The sequence below is a fragment of the Myotis brandtii genome, unplaced genomic scaffold (assembly GCF_000412655.1).
Source record: "Myotis brandtii unplaced genomic scaffold, ASM41265v1 scaffold1236, whole genome shotgun sequence".
Taxonomy (NCBI): Eukaryota; Metazoa; Chordata; class Mammalia; order Chiroptera; family Vespertilionidae; genus Myotis; species Myotis brandtii.
Window position 1 is genome coordinate 646,920 of NW_005354316.1, and position 4,204 is coordinate 651,123.

The 4,204-nt window shown below is 68.2% G+C and overlaps 1 protein-coding gene and 1 long non-coding RNA gene across 2 annotated transcripts in view; both read right to left on the reverse strand.

The window, feature by feature from the left end:
• LOC106724900 overlaps positions 1-3,852 on the reverse strand; it is a 5,376-nt gene extending 1,524 nt beyond the window's left edge. Inside the window, exons 1-2 of the long non-coding RNA XR_001360733.1 lie at positions 3,275-3,852; positions 2,847-3,016 (exon numbers count right to left, since the gene is read on the reverse strand). This is a non-coding gene — a long non-coding RNA (uncharacterized LOC106724900). The remainder of the gene's footprint in view (positions 1-2,846; positions 3,017-3,274) is intronic.
• The window catches only part of CD151 (CD151 molecule (Raph blood group)), a 23,765-nt gene that overhangs the window by 12,167 nt on the left and 7,394 nt on the right, over positions 1-4,204 (reverse strand). The gene's annotated exons all lie outside the window — the stretch shown is intronic.

The window sequence follows — 4,204 nt, forward strand, 5'->3', positions numbered from 1 at the left end:
ACTCAGGGCAGCTGTGTCCCCAACCTCTGGTCACTGGGCCGCTGAACGCCCAGGCAGGGAGGCAGGTTGGCACACGCAGCGACAGGCATGCGCGTGCAGGGTCCCACCGGCAGAGCACACGTGTGCTCAGATGCCTGGACTCACACAGACTTGGCTGCCAGCTAGCCATGCATCACCACCGAGGTCCTAGAGCCCTGAGACCAGGCTGTGTCCCCCTCCCCCAGGTGCCCTGAACCCCACCCCTCCTGGGCTGCAACCTCCTGCTCCCCCCAGAGCCATGGCGATGACTGCCCAGGCCCTGCCGCTGCCCTCAGCACTTCCAGGGGCCTGTCCTCCCCACCAGCCAGGAGTGCGGGGAGAGGGCACCCCAGCCCCGCCTCCACCCTCCCCTCGGACCAGGGGCCGGTCAGCCGGGGGCTGGGGCAGATGGTCTTCCCAGCAGCCCAAGGGCACAGGGACGGGAAGGCTAGAAAAGCCCCCTGGCAGGTGCCCGCTGGTCCGGTCACATCTGGGGTGGACAGACCTCTGCGAGGGTCAGCCCCGACTCCTTCCTGCGAGCAACCTGAGGCCCAACCCCAACCTCAGGGGGAGGAACAGCACCCACCAGAGGGGAGAGGACCTGGACACCCATCCGCACCGCCCCCCCCAACGCTATGCCTGGGGCTGACCTGCCTGTGGAGGGGTTGCAGGCCCAGGAAAGCATCAAGGCAACGGCCCCGCCCTCCCCACTGTCTTTGACCAAAGCCCACAGCAACGTCCAGAAGCTGACACCACGTGCCACACCTCCCACCAGCACAGGCCCCAGCTGGGCCTGCGTGTCCCCCGCCCCAGACCTGGGCAGGCCCTAAAGGGTGGCCCCTCCGGCACCCTCATGGCCCCACCACCTCCTAGACCCACATCTCGGGACGGAGGCCAACACCAGGATGGAGGACCCCCAGCCCCAACCCTGGGCAGCCCCTGAACCCCCTGTGAGTGACCCCCACCCTCCCAGCCCAGATCAAAAGAAGAACTCCCGGGCTCCTTGTCCCCTCCGCCAGGGAGCGCCTCCATGGCAGCCAAGGCGTCTGTGCCGGCGCCTCCCTCCCCCAGGCCCCGCCTCCTCCTCCAGGAAGCCTCCCTGCCCCACTCCCAACTCCGGGCCTCCTTGGAGTGCAGGGCCAACAGGTCTGTGTCCCCAGAGCAGCACACACAGCAGGCAACAGGCACAGGCCCAGTGAGCGCCCTGCCAGCTTGGGCTGGGCCCCACCGTGGCGGGCAGGTAGGGCCCGGGCAGTGTGAGCTACTCAGAGGCCATGGGCACCTACCTGGCTACACCAAGGCTCACTCACAAAGGACCTGTCCAGGAAACAGTGCGCCCACCTCGGACTCGGAGGCCTGGGGCGGAGGGACAGTCAGGCGATTGACTACGCAGCCCCCTGAGCCCAGCAGTGGCGGGGCGGCCGGGCCCAGCCCAGCCAGGGCAGCTCAGCTCGGGGTGGAGGGCAGCGGCAGCTCTGAGGCGGCTTTGAGGAGTTGGGAGGCCCGGCCAACACAAACAGGCCTGCGGTGTCCCCTTCCTGCTGCTGCTTCAGCCCGAGGCCCAGCGCCCACCCAGCCCCCAACTGGGGGAGGGGCCCGCAGACACCAGGCTGGCACCCCCTCTGCACGCAGGCCCCAGGCCCCCGGGCTCAGGGGCTGGGAGACACCTGCTCCAAGGAGGGGTCCCGCTGGAAGGGGCCACCGAGGGCCTCTGTTCTCCTCCAGGGCCCACCCAGGCCAACCCGAGCTCAGGGCCTGCCCACGGCTCCTCCCCCTCAGGTATTCCTCAGCTGGAGGCCACGTGGCGCTAGAGGTGGAGGGGGACACAATGAGGACCCTGGAGGGAGGGGTGCCTGCCCATCGACCAAGGCCCTGGGAGCACCCGACTCAGATGCCCAGTGTATGCCCACCCCACCTCAGTGAAGGCCTGTGCCACTGGGACCCCTATGGGCGGTCCCCTCCGGGAGCCCACATCAGGCCCAGGCAGCCGGGCTGGGCTGGCAGTGCCGTTCTCAAGTGCCATGAGCCCAGGGGTGCCCAGTAGGTCATTAGGTTAGGGCCACTCCAGGCCCCAGCACACCTGCAGCACCGCCTGCCACTCAGGACTCCCCAGCCCCAGGGCCCGAGGTGAGTGCGGGGGAAGCAGGGGGGCGACCGGCTGACTCTGGGGGGGAGTCCAAGCCTGAATGTTCATGGCCCCGCCCCGCCCCGCGCATCCAGCGTGGGCACACACTACCCACAGCACGCGGGGCCACTGGCCAAGCCTGGGCCCACGTCTGCACAGCCAGGCTCAGTGTATGCCCACCCCACCTCCAGCCCCACAGCTTCTGGTTCCCCAAGGGGAAACTGAGGCTGTGGCCCAGGGCCAGTGGGCGGGCCTGTGACCAGGACAACGCTCGAGGCCAAGTCTCAGCAGCTAAAACTTCAATCTTGGATTTCCCCTTCTCCCCTGCCTGCCCTCAAGTGACCCTCTGGCAGGAAGCAGAGCGAGCTCATGAGTTCCAAACCACATGTGAGCACAGCCCCCCCTCACGCCCCCCACTACTGGGACAGGACACCCGTTCCTGGAACCTGCACCTCACCCTCTGGTCCTCCCCAGAAGCCCGGGCCATGTCTGTGCTGACACTCCACAGAGGGGGTCAGCCAGGGCCCGCACGTACCCCGGCAGGCGTACCCCGGCAGGCGGGCAGAGTCCCCCCACCCCCACCAGTGCCCGGGCCCCCATGGCTCCCTCCTCAACTTGCTCCCCCAGTACACGCTCACCCGCAAACACACACACACACACACAGCCACTCAGGGCCAAGGGGGGCCGGGCAGGCAGGGCTGACCTCCGAGGCTCCCCGGGCTCCTGTGGTCCAGCCTGGGCAGAGTTGAGCTGGGAGGACTCAGAACCCCAAGTGCCCCAAGGGGCCTCTGCGCACCCGTGCTGGGGCCCTGCGCACGGGCTGGGACGGGCAGCCACTCTGCTCCCCATGGCCTCTCCTGGGAAATCGGGGAGCTGGAGGGAGAAGTTTGGGAAGAGGATGCTGCCACCGCCCCCAAATCGACATCCGGCTCTCAGAATTCCAGGAATGTCAACTTGGCTCCCGGTGCGGATCAGGGCGGAGACTCGCTCCCCTCACTCCCAGTAAACAAAGGCTCCCTCCGGGGAGCACTGGTGGGCAGGCCTGGCCCCTCCTCCAGGAGGCCTTCTGCCCCCACCCGCTCCCCCAGGTCCACCCGCGGACACCCCCTGCCCTCCTGGGCTCCCTCTCACCTCCACCACCTCCGGCAGCCTCTGTGGCTGAGCCTGGTTCTGACCCCAGGCCACCGTGACTCAAGGCCCCGAGCCTGCCCATCTGGCCAGGGACAGGATGTACGTCCAGTCAGTGGGAGGGGGGCTGAGGGGTGTCAGGGAAGGGAAGTTGCTTTGGCTCGTGGCTCTGCACGTGGCAGGGTGGGGGATGGCAAATGCCGTTGGGGAATCGGTCCAGGGTGCAGGCAAAGGTGGAGGCACACACTCCAGGCGGCCAGCAGCTCTGGCCAGCTCGACCCAGGACCCAGAGGACCGTCCATCTCCCTGCCCCCCAACTAAGGTCTGAGAGGACCATTAGCTGACACCTGGGACCCAACAGAGATGCAGATGTCTGTGCCAGGCCAGCGAGCCTGCCCGGAGCCTGCACACACCCTAAGTCACAGGTGCCACTTGGCGACACAACCAGCCCGGCAGCCCAATGCTCACCTCCCGCAGGGGGCCTTCCCGGCACCGGCCCCGGATCTCGGGGCTCACCCCACCCCATTTCCAGACACACAGCCTCTCCTTCCTGTAAACCCTCCGTGGCTCCTGCCCCATCACCTCCGGCTCCACCACCTACCTTGGCCCTGGCCCAACCCTGTCTCCTGGAGCTGCCCTGCAGGTAACCGCCAGGCCTCTGCCCAGGGGCGCCCTTTGCCAGCCTCTGTCCGCGTTCACACACTCCGGCTCGCCCCTAGCGAAACCCGGGTTCTTCAAGGTTCAACTCAAAGGGCGCCACTTCCGCGACGCCCTCCCCATCGTCCTCTCCGCCCCGCTCCCGTCCTCACACGCGAGGTCCGACGCCCTCAGACCGCGGGACCCAGCACAGCCTGTCCCGGGGCGGGTGCAGACCCATCCCGGCCCCTCTCCCGCAGCCCCTTCCCGGGAAGAAGGGAGGAGGGGCGCGGGCCA